We start from the raw sequence: 20,527 nt of genomic DNA, 5'->3' as shown, positions 1-20,527 counted from the left end.
GTGGAAGGACCACCAGAGGGCAGGCTGGGCTCACGGATAGTAGCCCAACAAGGCATGGGAGACAAGGTAACCAGAGTCAATTAAGCACAGCTGACGGTACTAATGACAAATTCTCCTTCCCCTATAAGAGAGAGTATGGAACCAGCAGAGAGGGGGGGGGGGAACTATCTCTGGAAGCCACTGAGACAGAGGAGCTATCCATGAAGACCCACTAAGACGGTGACAATCCCGTGACTTTTGTTGTAGTTTAAAGATAATCATATTGTGTTCCTGTTTCATCTGGAGAAGATGTATGTTTTTCCTTGGGAGATTTTCATTGATTATGTTGGTGTGTTTGTGTTGACCAAATGCCCTCAATAGAGAACTGTGTTCAGTGAAGAAAACCTACTCCTGACTCGTTTATTCCACCTTCCTGCTTTAGAGTGAAGTGCCCAAGTACTTGGTCCACTCACAATACAGAAAGGGTTTTTTGAGATTGGTGTGGAAGAACTTGACTGGCCTGGACAGAGCCCTGACCTCAACCCCATCGAACACCTTTGGGGTGAAATGGAACACCAAATGTGAGCCAGGCCTAATTGCGGGACATCAGTGCCCGACCTCACTAATACTCTTGTGGCCGAATGGAAGCAAGACCCCGGAGCTTTGTTACAACATCTAGTGGAAAGCCTTCCCAAAAGGGTGGAGGCTGTTATAGAAGCAAAGGGTGGACCAACTACATATTAATGCCCATGATTTTGGAATGAGATGTTTGACAAACAGGTGTCCACATACTTTTGATCATGTAGTATATTTATGAGTAATATAAATATTTTGGGAACGGTAGTAAGTCTTCTGAACAAACATGTAGATAACAAGTGTCCATGGAATAAAATGAAAGTGTCTGACTCCTGAGATGTCTGAACAACAACATAACAAGTTGTTCATTTCGCTATGGTCCCAGTTATTCGGTCCATGTCCACTTCTTAATAACCTCTCTAGGCTAGATGGGACATCCAGTGAAAGTGCAGGACGCCAAATTCAAACTACAGAATTGTAAATATTTAACATTCTTGAAAATACACATGCAATATGTCAAAATAAAGCGTAACTTCTTGTTAATCCAGCCACCGGGTCAGATTTCAAAAAGGCTTTACGGCGAAAGCAAACCATGCGATTATCTGAGGACAACACCCCATCAAACAAACACATGACATTCACATTTCAACCTGCCAGGCGTGACACAAAACTCAGAAATAACGATATAATTCATGCCTTACCTTTGAAGATCTTCTTCTTTTGGCACTCCAAAATGTCCCATAAACATCATAAATGGTCCTTTTGTTCGATAATGTTCTTCTAATATCCATAAAAACTAAGTTTAGCTGGCGTGCATCAGTCAATAATCCACTCAGTTTCCCTCCGTCAAAGTGCATACAAAATGAATCCCAAACGTTACTAATAAACTTTTCCAAACAAGTCAAACATTTATAATCATTCCTTAGGTATCCTAATATGCAAATAAACTATACAATTTAAGACAGAGAATCGTTATTGTCTTTACCGGAGATAAACAACAAAGAACGCACATTCCTCCACGCTCTTGGAATCACTAAAGCCAAAATGGGAGTCACCTAGAAAAACTACAATTTCCAGGTCTTTTTTCTAAAAAACAGCCTGAAACTCTTTCTAAAGACTGTTGACATCTAGTGGAAGCCCTAGGAACTGCAATTTGGGAGGACTTGGGCTTATAATTCAAGTTCAAGCCATTGAAAACAGTGGTAAGCAGAAAAAAAAATTGGGGGGGATGGTTTGTCCTCTGGGTTTCGCCTGCCATATCAGTTCTATTATACTCAGACATCATTTTAACAGTTTTAGAATCTAAATTTACCAAATACATGCATATCCTAGCTTCTGGGCCTGAGAAACAGGCAGAGAATCAGGCAGTTCCGGATGTGAAAATACTGCCCCCTACCCCAAAGAAGTTTTAAAGTCATACACATACACAACTTATGCAGCTTATGATCGAATTCCTCCCGGAGTTTTGGCGAGAGTTCATCAAGGAAATCAGCTATTGGTGCCAGGACACCTCGGGGACAAGCTAGTGGCTCGGCGCATGACGTTTTCCAGATCTTAAGATACAGTACCAGTCAAAAGGACACACCTACTATCAGGATTAAGGTACTGTAAGACCCAGATGCAGACCGTGTCGAAGTAACAATGTTTATTACAGCAACAGGGGCAAAGGTACAGGACGGCAGACAGGCTCAGGGTCAGGCAGAGGTCGGTAATTCAGAGGCGGGGCAAAGGTACAGGACGGCAGGCAGGCTCAGGGGCAGGCAGAGTGGTCAGGCGGGCGGGCTCAGGGTCAGGACAGGCAAGGGTCAAAACCAGGAGGACGAGAAAAGAGACTGGGGAAAAGCAGGAGCTGAATAAAAAAAAAACTCTGGTTGACATGACAAACAAGACGAACTGGCAACAGACAAACAGAGAACACTGGTATGAATACACAGGGGATATTGGGGAAGATGAGCGACACCTGGAGGGGGGTGGAGACAATCACAAAGACAGGTAAAACGGATCAGGGTGTGACACCTACTCATTCAGGGTTTTACTTTATTTTTTACTATTTTCTACATTGTAGAATAATAGTGAAGACATCAAAACTATCAAATAACACACATGGAATCATGTAGTTATCAAACAGGTGTTAAACAAATCAAAATATTTTTAATATTTGAGATTCTTCAAAGTCTCACAGACCTGTTGAAGATGGGCTGCACCCCTGCCCAGTCATGTGAAATCCATACATTAGGGCCTAATGAATTTATATGAATTGACTGATATCCTTTTATGAACTGTAACTTTAAATCTTTTGAATTGTTGTATTTTTGTTCAGTATCTGCAGTAGACTTGTCATGCAATAAAAACAGCTGTTGCCAGTCAACATGCGTGAGGACCTATCTGCCTGTCCTCTGATCATGGAGGTAACATCACTGGATCAATCCTCTACAGTGGGGAGAACAAGTAGTTGATACACTGCCGATTTTGCAGGTTTTCCTACTTACAAAGCATATCATAGCTACACTTCAACTATGAGAGATGGAATCTAAAACAAAAATCCAGAAAATCACATTGTATGATTTTTAAGTAATTAATTTGCATTTCATTGCATGACATAAGTATTTGATCACCTACCAACCAGTAAGAATTTCGGCTCTCACAGACCTGTTAGTTTTTCTTTAAGAAGCCCTCCTGTTCTCCAATCATTACCTGTATTAACTGTACCTGTTTGAACTCGTTACCTGTATAAAAGACACCTGTCCACACACTCAATCAAACAGACTCCAACCTCTCCACAATGGCCAAGACCAGGGAGCTGTGTAAGGACATCAGGGGTAAAATTGTGGGCCTGCACAAGGCTGGGATGGGCTACAGGACAATAGGCAAGCAGCTTGGTGAGAAGGCAACAACTGTTGGCGTAATTATTAGAAAATGGAGGAAGTTCAAGATGACGGTCAATCATCCTCGGTCTGGGGCTCCATGCAAGATCTCACCTCGTGGGGCACCAATGATCATGAGAAAGGGGAGGGATCAGCCCAGAACTACAAGGCAGGACCTGGTCAATGACCTGAAGAGAGCTGGGACCACAGTCTCAAAGAAAACCAACCCCCCTGCTCAAGCCAGCGCATGTCCAGGCCCGTCTGAAGTTTGCCAATGACCATCTGGATGATCCAGAGGAGGAATGGGAGAAGGTCATGTGGTCTGATGAGACAAAAATATAGCTTTTTGGTCTAAACTCCACTTGCCGTGTTTGGAGGAAGAAGAAGGATGAGTACAACCCCAAGAACACCATCCCAACCGTGAAGCATGGAGGTGGAAACATCATTCTTTGGGGATGCTTTTCTGCAAAGGGGACAGGACAACTGCACCGTATTGAGGGGAGGATGGATGGGGCCATGTATCGCGAGATCTTGGCCAACAACCTCCTTCCCCACGTAAGAGCATTGAAGATGGGTCGTGGCTGGGTCTTCCAGCATGACAACGACCCGAAACACACAGCCAGGGCAACTAAGGAGTGGCTCCGTAAGAAGCATCTCAAGGTCCTGGAGTGGCCTAGCCAGTCTCCAGATCTGAACCCAATATAAAATCTTTGGAGGGAGCTGAAAGTCCGTATTGCCCAGCGACAGAACCTGAAGGATCTGGAGGTCTGTATGGAGGAGTGGGCCAAAATCCCTGCTGCAGTGTGTGCAAACCTGGTCAAGAACTACAAGAAACATTTGATCTCTGTAATTGCAAACAAAGGTTTCTGTACCAAATATTAAGTTTTGCTTTTCTGTAAGTAGGAAAACCTGCAAAATCGGCAGTGTATCAAATACTTGTTCTCCCCACTGTATATGTTATCAAGGGGGAAGGTGTTATGCACGTGAGTGAGGACCCAAAAGCGGTTTAACAAAAACAGAGTTCTTTAATGTCGAAACACAGATAAGACATAGATCCTCTTCAATGTATGTGAAGGCAAAATAAACAACCCGCAGAGAGGGCGACAAATGAAACATAAAGTCCTTCTGAATATCACAGAAGAGTTCCCCTTCTAGCAGCAGAGGAGAATAGCTGGGTTAGAGTCCCCTTCTAGCAGCAGAGGGGATTAGCTGGGTTGTAGAGGACAGAGGTACCTGATCACACGTAGCCTCAGATGAACAGGCAGATTCCGACAGGACAGGACAAGGTTGAAGCAAACAAGACGATAGTTTGGTTCTGGCATGAGAAACTCAAACGAGAATCTGACAAAGACAGAAGCAGGAACAGAGAGAGAAATAGAGACCTAATCAGAGGGAAAAAAGGGAACAGGTGGGAAAAGGGTGAACAAGGTAGTTAGAGAAGATAAGGAACAGCTGGGGGAAGGAGGGGAAGAGAAGGTAACCTAATACGACCAGCAGAGGGAGACAGGGTGAAGAGAAAGAACAGGAACAAGACATAATATGACAATACATGACAGTACCCCCCCCACTCACCGAGCGCCTCCTGGCGCACTCGAGGAGGAAACCTGGCGGCAACGGAGGAAATCATCGATCAGCGAACGGTCCAGCACGTCCCGAGAGGGAACCCAACTCCTTTCCTCAGGACCGTACCCCTCCCAATCCACTAGGTACTGATGACCACGGCCCCGAGGACGCATGTCCAAAATCTTACGGACCCTGTAGATAGGTGCGCCCTCGACAAGGATGGGGGGGGGGGGGGAAGACGAGCGGGGGCGCGAAGAACGGGCTTAACACAGGAGACATGGAAGACCGGGTGGACGCGACGAAGATATCGCGGAAGAAGAAGTCGCACTGCGACAGGATTAATGATCTGAGAAATACGGAACGGTCCAATGAACCGCGGGGTCAACTTGCGAGAAGCTGTCTTAAGGGGAAGGTTCTGAGTGGAGAGCCAAACTCTCTGACCGCAACAATATCTGGGACTCTTAGTTCTACGCTTATTAGCGGCTCTCACAGTCTGCGCCCTATAACGGCAAAGTGCAGACCTGACCCTCTTCCAGGTGCGCTCGCAACGTTGGACAAAAGCCTGAGCGGAGGGGACGCTGGACTCGGCGAACTGAGACGAGAACAGCGGAGGCTGGTACCCGAGGCTACTCTGAAAAGGAGATAGCCCGGTCGCAGATGAAGGAAGCGAGTTGTGGGCGTATTCTGCCCAGGGGAGCTGTTCTGACCAAGACGCAGGGTTACGAAAAGAAAGACTGCGTAAGATGCGACCAATAGTCTGATTGGCCCGTTCTGCTTGACCGTTAGACTGTGGGTGAAAGCCGGAAGAGAGACTGACGGAAGCCCCAATCAAACAGCAAAACTCCCTCCAAAATTGAGACGTGAATTGCGGACCCCTGTCCGAAACGACGTCTGACGGAAGGCCATGAATTCTGAAAACATTCTCGATGATGATTTGTGCCGTTTCTTTAGCAGAAGGGAGCTTAGCAAGGGGAATAAAATGAGCCGCCTTAGAGAACCTATCGACAACCGTAAGAATAACAGTCTTCCCCGCTGACGAAGGCAGTCCGGTGATAAAATCTAAGGCGATGTGAGACCACGGTCGAGAGGGAATGGGAAGCGGCCTGAGACGGCCGGCAGGAGGGGAGTTACCGGACTTAGTCTGCGCGCAGACCGAACAAGCAGCCACGAAACGACGCGTGTCATGCTCTCGGGTGGGCCACCAAAAACGCTGGCGAATGGAAGCAAGCGTACCCCGAACGCCAGGGTGGCCGGCTAACTTGGCAGAGTGAGCCCACTGAAGAACGGCCAGACGAGTAGGAACGGGAACGAAAAGAAGGTTCCTAGGACAAGCGCGGCGACGGAGTGTGAGTGAGTGCTTGCTTTACCTGCCTCTCAATTCCCCAGACAGTCAACCCGACAACACGCCCCTCAGGGAGAATCCCCTCGGGGTCAGTGGAGGCTACTGAAGAACTGAAGAGACGAGATAAAGCATCAGGCTTGGTGTTCTTAGAGCCCGGACGATAAGAAATCACGAACTCGAAACGAGCGAAAAACAGCGCCCAACGAGCCTGACGCGCATTAAGTCGTTTGGCAGAACGGATGTACTCAAGGTTCCTATGGTCAGTCCAAACGACAAAAGGAACGGTCGCCCCCTCCAACCACTGTCGCCATTCGCCTAGGGCTAAGCGGATGGCGAGCAGTTCGCGGTTTCCCACATCATAGTTACGTTCCGATGGCGACAGGCGATGAGAAAAATACGCGCAAGGGTGGACCTTGTCGTCAGAGAGGAAGCGCTGAGAAAGAATGGCTCCCACGCCCACCTCTGACGCGTCAACCTCGACAACAAACTGTCTAGAGACGTCAGGTGTAACAAGGATAGGTGCGGATGTAAAACGATTCTTGAGGAGATCAAAAGCTCCCTGGGCGGAAACGGACCACTTAAAGCACGTCTTGACAGAAGTAAGGGCTGTGAGAGGAGCTGCCACCTGACCGAAATTACGGATGAAACGACGATAGAAGTTTGCGAAGCCGAGAAAGCGCTGCAGCTCGACGCGTGACTTAGGGACGGGCCAATCAATGACAGCTTGGACCTTAGCGGGATCCATCTTAATGCCTTCAGCGGAAATAACAGAACCGAGAAATGTGACGGAGGAGGCATGAAAAGTGCACTTCTCAGCCTTCACAAAAAGACCAATTCTCTAAAAGGCGCTGGAGGACACGTCGAACGTGCTGAACATGAATCTGGAGTGACGGTGAAAAAAATCAGGATATCGTCAAGGTAAACGAAAACAAAGATGTTCAGCATGTCTCTCAGGACGTCATTGACTAATGCCTGAAAGACAGCTGGAGCGTTAGCGAGGCCGAAAGGAAGAACCCGGTATTCAAAGTGCCCTAACGGAGTGTTAAACGCCGTCTTCCACTCGTCCCCCTCCTTGATGCGCACGAGATGGTAAGCGTTACGAAGGTCCAACTTAGTGAAAAACCTGGCTCCCTGCAGGATCTCGAAGGCTGAAGACATAAGAGGAAGCGGATAACGATTCTTCACTGTTATGTCATTCAGCCCTCGATAATCTATGCAGGGGCGCAGAGACCCGTCCTTCTTCTTGACAAAAAAAAACCCCGCTCCGGCGGGAGAGGAGGAGGGGACTATGGTACCGGCGTCAAGAGCTACAGACAAATAATCTTCGAGAGCCTTACGTTCGGGAGCCGACAGAGAGTATAGTCTACCCCGGGGGGGAGTGGTTCCCGGAAGGAGATCAATACTACAATCATACGACCGGTGTGGAGGAAGAGAGGTGGCCCTGGACCGACTGAACACCGTGCGCAGATCGTGATATTCCTCCGGCACCCCTGTCAAATCACCAGGCTCCTCCTGTGAAGAAGAGACAGAGGAAACAGGAGGGATAGCAGACATTAAACATTTCACATGACAAGAGACGTTCCAGGAGAGGATAGAATTACTAGACCAATTAATAGAAGGATTATGAAAAACTAGCCAGGGATGGCCCAAAACAACAGGTGTAAAAGGTGAACGAAAAATTAAAAAAGAAAGGGTTTCGCTATGATTACCAGAGACAGTGAGGGTTAAAGGTAGCGTCTCACGCTGAATCCTGGGGAGAGGACTACCATCCAAAGCGAACAAGGCCGTGGGCTCCCTTAACTGTCTGAGAGGAATGTCATGTTCCCGAGCCCAGGTCTCGTCCATAAAACAGCCCTCCGCCCCAGAGTCTATCAAGGCACTGCAGGAAGCTGACGAACCGGTCCAGCGTAGATGGACCGACAAGGTAGTGCAGGATCTTGAAGGAGAGACAGGAGTAGTAGCGCTCACCAGTAGCCCTCCGCTTACTGATGAGCTCTGGCTTTTACTGGACATGAAGTGACAAAATGACCAGCGGAACCGCAATAGAGACAGAGGCGGTTGGTGATTCTCCGTTCCCTCTCCTTAGTCGAGATGCGGATACCTCCCAGCTGCATAGGCTCAGCACCCGAGCCGGCAGAGGAAGATGGTAGTGATGCGGAGAGGGGGGCAACGGAGAACGCAAGCTCCTTTCCACGAGCTCGGTGACGAAGATCAACCCGTCGCTCTATGCGAATAGCGAGTTCAATCAAGGAATCCACGCTGGAAGGAACCTCCCGGGAGAGAATCTCATCCTTTACCTCCGCGCGGAGACCCTACAGAAAACGAGCGAGCAAAGCCGGCTCGTTCCAGTCACTGGAGGCAGCAAGAGTGCGAAACTCAATAGAGTAGTCTGTTATGGATCGATTACCTTGACATAGGGAAGACAGGGCCCTGGAAGCTTCCTCCCCAAAAACAGAACGATCAAAAACCCGTATCATCTCCTCCTTAAAGTCCTGATACTGGTTAGTACACTCAGCCCTTGACTCCGAGATTGCCGTGCCCCACTCACGAGCCCATCCAGTAAGGAGAGATATGACGTAGGCGATACGAGCTGTGCTCCTGGAGTAAGTGTTGGGCTGGAGAGAAAACACAATATCACACTGGGTGAGGAACGAGCGGCATTCAGTGGGTTCCCCAGAGTAACACGGCGGGTTATTGATTCTGGGCTCCGGAGATTCGAAAGCCCTGGAAGTGGCCGGTGGATCGAGGCAGAGATGGTGAATCTGTTCTGTGAGGTTGGAGACTTGGGCGGTCAGGGTCTCAACGGCATGTCGAGCAGCAGACAATTCCTGCTCGTGTCTGCCTAGCATCGCTCCCTGGATCTCGACGGCTGAGTGGAGAGGATCCGAAGTCGCTGGGTCCATTCTTGGTCAGATTCTTCTGTTATGCACGTGAGTGAGGACCCAAAAGCGGTTTAACAAAAACAGAGTTCTTTAATGTCGAAACACAGGTAAGACATAGATCCTCTTCAATGTATGTGAAGGCAAAATAAACAACCCGCAGAGAGGGCGACAAATGAAACATAAAGTCCTTCTGAATATCACAGAAGAGTTCCCCTTCTAGCAGCAGAGGAGAATAGCTGGGTTGTAGAGGACAGAGGTACCTGATCACACGTAGCCTCAGATGAACAGGCAGATTCCGACAGGACAGGACAAGGTTGAAGCAAACAAGACGATAGTTTGGTTCTGGCATGAGAAACTCAAACGAGAATCTGACAAAGACAGAAGCAGGAACAGAGAGAGAAATAGAGACCTAATCAGAGGGAAAAAAGGGAACAGGTGGGAAAAGGGTGAACGAGGTAGTTAGAGAAGAGCTGGGGGAAGGAGGGGAAGAGAAGGTAACCTAATACGACCAGCAGAGGGAGACAGGGTGAAGAGAAAGAACAGGAACAAGACATAATATGACAATACATGACAGAAGGATAATGATGGTAAAAAAAACATGAACAGAAATACAGAGATGGAAAAAAGCAGACATACATTTTTAAAAAGCATGAGTAAAAACCGTCCAAGAATAGTATCACCCAGTACGTTCATTCAGCTCTCATCTCCTTCTTTCCTGTCCTTAACTCATCATTCACTCACCCCAATCTAGTTCAAGTGACCTTCTCCATTGGCATCAAGTCCATCTTCTCTTCTCCTCTTCTGCCCCCACTAGTGGCGGGCACTGGAACAACAACTCTGATCTAGGCCAGACTGGGGAGTTTTACTGATCTCCGTCATTGGTAGGTCACACTCCAGGTGGCCGGGGGATCAGACCCGGCTGGTTGGATGGCAGCAGTAGGTTCAGGTGGCCAGGGGACCTCGTTCTTTCCCCCTGTTCAACAGAGGACTCTGGAACAGAGAAACAGGGAGAGTTCAGGAGCAGACACACTGCGGTCTTGGAAGCCACAACACGGAAGAAAACACAGTAAAACACGAGGTAGAATACTTTTACCAAATGCTTTTATTTACGGATTTATTTTCAACACATTTTGTTATGCTGTGTGCTCTAATGAACACAACTCAGCTTCAATATAGAAAATGTCAAATCTAATTTTATTGGTCACATACACATATTTAGCAGATGCTATTGCAGGTGTAGCGAAATGCTTGTGTTCCTAGCTCCAACAGTGGAGTAGTATCTAACAATTCACAACAACAATTCACAACAATACACACAAATCTAAAAGTAAAATAATGTAATTAAGAAATATATAAATATTAGATTGAGTAATGTCTGAGTGGCATTGACAAAAAAATATAGTAGAATAAAATAGAATACAGTATATACATATGAGATGAGTAAAGCAGTATGTAAACATGATTTAAACATTATTAAAGTGACTAGTTTTCCATTATTAAAGTGGCCAGTGATTCCAAGTCTATGTACTGTATATAAACTTAGAATTGGCATCTAAGGTGCAGGGTTGCGTAACCGGGTGGAAGCCGGCTAGTGATGGCTATTTAACAGTCTGATGGCCTTGAGATAGAAGCTGTTTTTCAGTCTCTCGGTCCTAGCTTTGATGCACCAGTACTGACCTAGCCTTCTGGATGATAGCAGGGTGGACAGGCCGTGGCTCGGCGGGTTGTTGTCCTTGATGATATTTTTGGCCTTCCTGTGACATTGGGTGCTGTAGGTGCCCTGGAGGACAGGTAGTCAAATCAAATCAAATCAAATTTTATTTGTCACATACACATGGTTAGCAGATGTTAATGCGAGTGTAGCGAAATGCTTGTGCTTCTAGTTCCGACAATGCAGTAATAACAAGTAATCTAACTAACAATTCCAAAACTACTGTCTTGTACACAGTGTAAGGGGATAAAGAATATGTACATAAGGATATATGAATGAGTGATGGTACAGAGCAGTATAGGCAAGATACAGTAGATGGTATCGGGTACAGTATGTACAAATGAGATGAGTATGTAAACAAAGTGGCATAGTATAGTATAAAGTGGCTAGTGATACATGTATTACATAAGGATACCGTCGATGATATAGAGTACAGTATATACGTATGCATATGAGATGAATAATGTAGGGTAAGTAACATTTATATAAGGTAGCATTGTTTAAAGTGGCTAGTGATATATTTACATCATTTCCCATCAATTCCCATTATTAAAGTGGCTGGAGTTGAGTCAGTGTCAGTGTGTTGGCAGCAGCCACTCAGTGTTAGTGGTGGCTGTTTAACAGTCTGATGGCCTTGAGATAGAAGCTGTTTTTCAGTCTCTCGGTCCCAGCTTTGATGCACCTGTACTGACCTCGCCTTCTGGATGATAGCGGGGTGAACAGGCAGTGGCTCGGGTGGTTGATGTCCTTGATGATCTTTATGGCCTTCCTGTGACATCGGGTGGTGTAGGTGTCCTGGAGGGCAGGTAGTTTGCCCCCGGTGATGCGTTGTGCAGACCTCACTACCCTCTGGAGAGCCTTACGGTTGAGGGCGGTGCAGTTGCCATACCAGGCGGTGATACAGCCCGCCAGGATGCTCTCGATTGTGCATCTGTAGAAGTTTGTGAGTGCTTTTGGTGACAAGCCGAATTTCTTCAGCCTCCTGAGGTTGAAGAGGCGCTGCTGCGCCTTCTTCACGATGCTGTCTGTGTGAGTGGACCAATTCAGTTTGTCTGTGATGTGTATGCCGAGGAACTTAAAACTTGCTACCCTCTCCACTACTGTTCCATCGATGTGGATAGGGGGGTGTTCCCTCTGCTGTTTCCTGAAGTCCACAATCATCTCCTTAGTTTTGTTGACGTTGAGTGTGAGGTTGTTTTCCTGACACCACACTCCGAGGGCCCTCACCTCCTCCATGTAGGCCGTCTCATCGTTGTTGGTAATCAAGCCTACCACTGTTGTGTCGTCCGCAAACTTGATGATTGAGTTGGAGGCGTGCGTGGCCACGCAGTCGTGGGTGAACAGGGAGTACAGGAGAGGGCTCAGAACGCAACCTTGTGGGGCCCCAGTGTTGAGGATCAGCGGGGAGGAGATGTTGTTGCCTACCCTCACCACCTGGGGGCGGCCCGTCAGGAAGTCCAGTACCCAGTTGCACAGGGCGGGGTCGAGACCCAGGGTCTCGAGCTTGATGACGAGCTTGGAGGGTACTATGGTGTTGAATGCCGAGCTGTAGTCGATGAACAGCATTCTCACATAGGTATTCCTCTTGTCCAGATGGGTTAGGGCAGTGTGCAGTGTGGTTGAGATTGCATCGTCTGTGGACCTATTTGGGCGGTAAGCAAATTGGAGTGGGTCTAGGGTGTCAGGTAGGGTGGAGGTGATATGGTCCTTGACTAGTCTCTCAAAGCACTTCATGATGACGGATGTGAGTGCTACGGGGCGGTAGTCATTTAGCTCAGTTACCTTAGCTTTCTTGGGAACAGGAACAATGGTGGCCCTCTTGAAGCATGTGGGAACAGCAGACTGGTATAGGGATTGATTGAATATGTCCGTAAACACACCGGCCAGCTGGTCTGCGCATGCTCTGAGGGCGCGGCTGGGGATGCCATCTGGGCCTGCAGCCTTGCGAGGGTTAACACGTTTAAATGTCTTACTCACCTCGGCTGCAGTGAAGGAGAGACCGCATGTTTTCGTTGCAGGCCGTGTCAGTGGCACTGTATTGTCCTCAAAGCGGGCAAAAAAGTGATTTAGTCTGCCTGGGAGCAAGACATCCTGGTCCGTGACTGGGCTGGGTTTCTTCCTGTAGTCCGTGATTGACTGTAGACCCTGCCACATGCCTCTTGTGTCTGAGCCGTTGAATTGAGATTCTACTTTGTCTCTGTACTGGCGCTTAGCTTGTTTGATAGCCTTGCGGAGGGAATAGCTGCACTGTTTGTATTCGGTCATGTTACCAGACACCTTGCCCTGATTAAAAGCAGTGGTTCGCGCTTTCAGTTTCACACGAATGCTGCCATCAATCCACGGTTTCTGGTTAGGGAATGTTTTAATCGTTGCTATGGGAACGACATCTTCAACGCACGTTCTAATGAACTCGCACACCGAATCAGCGTATTCGTCAATGTTGTTATCTGACGCAATACGAAACATCTCCCAGTCCACGTGATGGAAGCAGTCTTGGAGTGTGGAGTCAGCTTGGTCGGACCAGCGTTGGACAGACCTCAGCGTGGGAGCCTCTTGTTTTAGTTTCTGTCTGTAGGCAGGGATCAACAAAATGGAGTCGTGGTCAGCTTTTCCGAAAGGGGGGCGGGGCAGGGCCTTATATGCGTCGCGGAAGTTAGAGTAACAATGGTCCAAGGTCTTTCCTCCCCTGGTTGCGCAATCGATATGCTGTTAAAATTTGGGGAGTCTTGTTTTCAGATTAGCCTTGTTAAAATCCCCAGCTACAATGAATGCAGCCTCCGGATAAATTGTTTCCAGTTTGCAGAGAGTTAAATAAAGTTCGTTCAGAGCCATCGATGTGTCTGCTTGGGGGGGGATATATACGGCTGTGATTATAATCGAAGAGAATTCTCTTGGTAGATAATGCGGTCTACATTTGATTGTGAGGAATTCTAAATCAGGTGAACAGAAGGATTTGAGTTCCTGTATGTTTCTTTCATCGCACCATGTCACGTTAGTCATAAGGCATACGCCCCCGCCCCTCTTTTTACCAGAAAGATGTTTTTTCCTGTCTGCGCGATGCGTGGAGAAACCTGTTGGCTGCACCGCTTCGGAAAGCGTCTCTCCAGTAAGCCACGTTTCCGTGAAGCAAAGGACGTTACAGTCTCTGATGTCCCTCTGGAATGCTACCCTTGCTCGGATTTCATCAACCTTGTTGTCAAGAGACTGGACATTGGCAAGAAGAATGCTAGGGAGTGGTGCGCGCTGTGCCCGTCTCCGGAGTCTGACCAGAAGACCGCCTCGTTTCCCTCTCTTTCGGAGTCGTTTTTTTGGGTCGCTGCATAGGATCCACTCCGTTGTCCTGTTTGTAAGGCAGAACACAGGATCCGCGTCGCGAAAAACATATTCTTGGTCGTACTGATGGTGAGTTGATGCTGATCTTATATTCAGTAGTTCTTCTCGACTGTATGTAATGAAACCTAAGATGACCTGGGGTACTAATGTAAGAAATAACACGTTTGCCCCCGGTGATGCGTTGGGCAGACCTCACCACCCTCTGGAGAGCCCCGCGGTTGCGGGCGGTGCAGTTGGCGTACCAGGCGGTGATACAGCCAGACAGGATGCTCTCAATTGTTCATCTGTAAAACTTTGTGAGGGTTAAGGGTCAAGCCAAAGGGTGGTTCAAATCAATAGAGGACAGCATCAACAGGGTCGAGCTCAGGTGGATGACAATGTACACCTTGTATGTTTGTGAGTGAATGAATGAACAATTGATCCTTGACTTCGGCGATGTCATTTACAAAATAGCCTCCAACACTCTACTCAGCGAATTGGATGCAGTCTATCACAGTGCCATCCATTTTGTCACCAAAGCCCCATATACTACCCACCACTGCGACCTGTATTCTCTTGTTGGCTGGTCCTCCTTACATATTAGTCGCCAAGCCCACAGGCTCCAGGTCATCTATAAGTATTTGATAGGTAAAGCTCCGCCTTATCTCAGCTCACTGGTCACCATAGCAACACCCACCTGTAGCACGCGCTCCAGCAGGTATATTTCACTGGTCATCCCCAAAGCCAACACCTCCTTTGGCTACCTTTCCTTCCAGTTCTCTGCTGCCAATGACTGGAACGAAGTGCAAAAATCACTGAAGTTTTAGACTTATATCTCCCTCACTAACTTTAAGCATCAGCCATCAGAGCAGCTTACCGATCGCTGCAGCTGTACACATCTGTAAATAGCCCATCATACCAACTACCTACCTCATCCCCATATTTGTTTTTGTTTTTCTGCTCTTTTGCACACCAGTATTTCTACTTGCACATCCTCGTCTGCACATATATCCCTCCAGTGTACATTGCTAAATTGTAATTACTTCGACACTATTGGCCTTTTTATTGCCTTATACCTCCTTACTTTTTGCACACACTATATACATATTTTTCTATTTTGTTATTGACTGTCTGTTTGTTTATTCTCTGTGTTGTTGTTTTTGTCGCACTGCTTTGCTTTATCTTGGACAGGTCGCAGTTGTAAATGAGAACTTGTTCTCAACTGGCCTCCCTGGTTAAATATAGGTGAAATAAAAAATAAAACATTTCTAAAAGTGGCTATAATGAGGGTAAAAGTGATCATTTGAAACAGGTACTATAGTATTGATTCAGAGTCATTTGGCAACTTTAGTTGTGAATGATACAAACCTTTGAATTTCTTAGAAATCAAAAGATATATGGGTTGAATGATATGAGTATACAGTAGGTTATTGATGATTTGAGAAAGTTACATAAAAATATTGCTCTTTGTTTCTTGCCTCAGGCTGTTATGTTTCATCATATTGAATAACTCCAATATATTGGTATCACTCCACAGCGGAGGGATACATCCGAGGTGAGGATTTACAGATTTACTCCAGTGTACACCTGTGTCACGGCTGGGATCCGTCCCTATATGTAGACTCCTTGGGTGGAAGTATACTCACTGGCTGTTTGCAGCCTGGTGCAGCTGGCCACATGGCCAGCCCCTCCTCTAGAGTGCTCCACTCACTGCATGCTGTTGATCTGTATCTTCCGCCCAGGGTTAGTTGTACTTGTGTTTCGTTAGCATTACACGACGACTCTGTGTGCATCCATTGGTATGGTGGCTCTTGCTGTCACAAACTTACTTTTGTGGCAGCATTGGTATGGTGGCTCTTGCTGCCACAAATTTACTTTACCCAACTTGCCGACTGGCTTGTTCTATGTGTTTGTTGTGAATTGCCTTAACATGCTACTCCCCACATGCTACTCCCCACGTTTCTCCGCTGATTGCCATGCAGGTTTTTTTCTTGTTCTTTCCCCTGCAGAGTCTAAGAGTATTGTTGTGGGCTTTCCACTACTTTAAGACATTAACTATGGAGTTCCTTAATATATAGTGCTGTTTTTACTGCTTGGATATTAAACCGGAGGTAATATTGCAGATGGCATAAAACAAAACAAAAAACAAATAAATCAATCCATTACCTGGATGCTGTTTTTTGTCTGCCAGATTTTCCCACACTGGTCTTCACCGTTTTTTTGCAGAAGTCCTGGGTAATTTATCCCTCACCGGGTTCCTACTCCTCCAGGCGGGTCACAACATAAACTCTCCCAGGGCATTGGAACCCTGCTCCGTGGCCTTGTTGGCTTGTTTTTTGGGCTTATTTTTTGGACACCGATTACATTGCATTCCACGAGAGAACTGCGTGGCAGGCTGACCACATGTAACACTTGTGCAGCAAGGAGCCAAGGTAAGTTGCTAGCTAGCATTAAACTTATAGAAAACAATCAATCTTCACATAATCACTAGTTAACTACACATGGTTGATAATATTACTAGGTTAACTAGCTTGTCCTGCGTTGCATATAATCAATGCGGTGCCTGTTAATTTATCATCGAATCACAGCCTACTTCGCCAAACGGCCGATGTTTTAACAAAGGTGCAGTCGCAAAAAAAAAGCACAATCGTTGATCGAATGTACCTAACCATAAACATCTTTTGCCTTTCTTAAAAGCAATACACAGAAGTATATATTTTTAAACCTGCCTATTTAGTTAAAATGAACTCATGTTAGTGGGCAATATTAACTAGGGAAATTGTGTCACTTCTCTTGCGTTCATTGCACGCAGAGTCAGGGTACATGCAACAGTTTGGGCCGCCTGGCTCTTTGCGAATTAATTTGCCAGACTTTTACGTAATAATGACATAACATTGAAGGTTGTGCAATGTAACAGCAATATTTAGACTTAGGGTTGCCACCCCTTTGATAAAATACGAAATGGTTCCGTATTTCACTGAAGAATAAACGTTTTGTTTTGAAAATGATTAGCTTCCGGATTTGACCATATTAATGACCAAAGGCTCGTATTTCTGTGTTTATTATGTTATAATTCAGTCTATGATTTGATATTTGATAGAGCAGTCTGACTGAGCGGTGGTAGGCAGCAGCAGGCCCTTAAGCATTCATTCAAACTTTACTGCGTTTGCAAGCAGCTCTTAGCAATGCTTGATCACAGCGCCGTTTATGACTTCAAGCCTATCACCTCCTGAGATTAGGCTGGCAATACTAAAGTGCCTATTAGAACATCCAATAGTTAAAGGTATATGAAATACAAATGGTATAGACAGAAATAGTCAACGCTTCATAATTCCTATAATAACTGCAACCTAAAACTTCTTAATGTCACCTTAGTTCTTTTGTTATGTCTTTGTTTTAGTATGGTCAGGGTGTGAGTTGGGTGGGTTGTCTATGTTCCTTTTTCTATGATTTGGGATTCCTGTGTTTGGCCTGGTATGGTTCTCAATCAGAGGCAGCTGTCATTCGTTGTCCCTGATTGAGATCCATACTTAGGTAGCCTGGTTTCACTTTTGAGTTGTGGGTGATTATTTTCCGTGTCAGTGTTTGTTCCACACGGAACTGTTTCGGTTTTCTTATTTCACGTTGTCGTTTATTGTTTTGTTCAGTGTTCATTATTCTTAATAAACAATATGGACACTTGCCACGCTGTGCATTGGTCCTCCAATCCTTCCTACCACTCCTCTTCGTTACACTTAACTGGGAATATTGAAGAACTGGGAATATTGAACCATCAGCTTTCATATGTTCTGAGCAAGACATTTTAACATGAGCTTTTTTACATGGCACATATTGCACTTTTACTTTCTTCTCCAACACTGTGTTTTTGCATTATTTAAACCAAAATGGACATGTTTCATTATTTATTTGAGACTAATTATATATTTTTTATGTATTATATTGAATTAAAATAAGTGTTAATTGTTCCTTCAGTTGTAACTGTCATTATTTCAAATATATATATACAGTGGGGAGAACAAGTATTTGATAACCTGCCGATTTTGCAGGTTTTCCTACTTACAAAGCATGTAGAGGTCTGTAATTTGAATCATAGGTACACTTCAACTGTGAGAGACGGAATCTAAAACAAAAATCCAGAAAATCACATTGTATGATTTTTAAGTAATTCAAGATCAAGATGAAGTGTTGATATACAATGGACAACAATGGGCGTATATGTTTGATTACCCTGTCTGTTCAAATATATATATACAGTGGGGAGAACAAGTATTTGATAACCTGCCGATTTTGCAGGTTTTCCTACTTACAAAGCATGTAGAGGTCTGTAATTTGAATCATAGGTACACTTCAACTGTGAGAGACGGAATCTAAAACAAAAATCCAGAAAATCACATTGTATGATTTTTAAGTAATTCAAGATCAAGATGAAGTGTTGATATACAATGGACAACAATGGGCGTATATGTTTGATTACCCTGTCTGTAGACTGAAATGCTATACCCTAGACGAAGGAGAAGAATATACAGACCAGACCTTAGGGGTGGACCACAGGAATGAAGACTGGCATGTGTTTCCCAATGTGGTGTGTCCTGAACTGAGAGTTAGCTCAAAGGAGTATAGCTTGTTCACGGGATTCGAGGCCCGTTGGGAAGGTGCCCCCGACTACTCTGGAAGAATATTTCAAAGGGTGAAAATACAAAGAAAGAATGGGCTTCCTTGTGGATGTGTGGAGTTCTATATCAGCAATGACAAAATCCGCAACAGTAACATCCGTGATGATGGACTGACCTGGGATTTGTGGTTGTGTATGCTTATTTCTTTTAAATCCTCTCATGGATAGCTATAACATATAGTGTCATTTTGTTAGATAAAATCCTTCTTTGTATCCCAAAAAGTCAGTTTAGTTTGCGCCATCGATTTGAGTAATCAACTCGTTCAACGTGCAGAGAAAGGAATCCGAAAATCTAATCCTACACTTTGTTTCAACAAGTCAAAATATGTTTCTATTTAGTCCTCAGATACCCTAAAATGTAATCAAACTATAATATTTCTTACGGAAAGAAGTATGTTCAATAGGAAACCAATTTTAGCAAGTGCATCTTGTCTTCATGGTGCGTGAAAACACAAATTTCCAAGACTGTGTCCCTGTGCTAAAACTCATTTTTCTTATTCGTTTTTCAGGTTACAAGCCTGAAACCTTGAACATAGACTGCTGACACCCAGTGGAAGCCATAGGAATTGCATCCTGAGAGTTATAATTAAGTATGCCCTTATACTTGCCATTGGAAGAGCATGGTCTCTCAACAAAAACAATTCTGATTGATGTCTCTTTGTATTTTCTCCTACCATATCTCTTGTGTTATACTCTCCTACATTGTTTTAACATTTCTACAAACTTCAAAGTGTTTTCTTTCCAATGGTACCAATTATATGTGTGTCCTGGCTTCAGGGCCTGAGTAACAGGTAGTAGTTTACTTTGGGCATGTCATTCAGGCGGAAATTGAGAAAAAACGGGACTTGCCCTAAATTAAAGGTTGGGATGTAATGGAGTTGAAAATGGTTGAGTTAGTGGATGCTCTCTTTGTACAGAGCCAATGCCGGCAGTGTATTGTTAAACTAAGGAAATGCATTATACATATGAATCCTAAGGATGTTGATTCAAAGGAACCCCCAGAAGGGTCATCTGCTGAAAAAAACTAAGTATGTGGGTGTTGCGTTAACCACTCCCCGATCCCCAAGAAATGCTTCAACAATAAAAGGGGTGACCATAACTCTTACGGTTCTTCATTTCAGCATATACTATGGATATTCATATACCATATGAGGACTCCAATACGTCATGGGTACCAGACCCTAAGGACTCTATGCCTCACAGCCCCCCTATCTACTCTCCCCAGGCATGCCCCCCGACAGTCCCTACATGTACACAGCATGAGGATGTGTTTGATGGGGTGGTCAGTACTATTTTTGTGGACACCATCAAGGCCGCTGTAGCCACACTTTTAGATGTGGTGATTGGAGAGTATACAAGAGAAAAATGTCCCGGTTGTGAGATCAATCACCCCAGCCAGCGACAACATCCTTGTTTATATGACCCACCAAAGCACTTCTTCTTCAACCACTTTGAGGAACTGGTGAAAAGAATGTGGTCCGGCTGTTTTATAACATCGATGTTCAGAGCCCTAGAGTCTATGGGTCTTGTGCCATGTATTCCTAGGGTTTACGGTGTAACAGAGGCTTTCCTACATGAACTGAAGGAGGCGATCTTCATCCATGAGAAACTCAAAGAAATCAGGCA

Source organism: Oncorhynchus mykiss, chromosome 2 (assembly GCF_057628025.1).
Source record: "Oncorhynchus mykiss isolate SJ-2025 chromosome 2, ASM5762802v1, whole genome shotgun sequence".
Taxonomy (NCBI): domain Eukaryota; kingdom Metazoa; phylum Chordata; class Actinopteri; order Salmoniformes; family Salmonidae; genus Oncorhynchus; species Oncorhynchus mykiss.
This window is presented reverse-complemented; position numbering follows the sequence as displayed.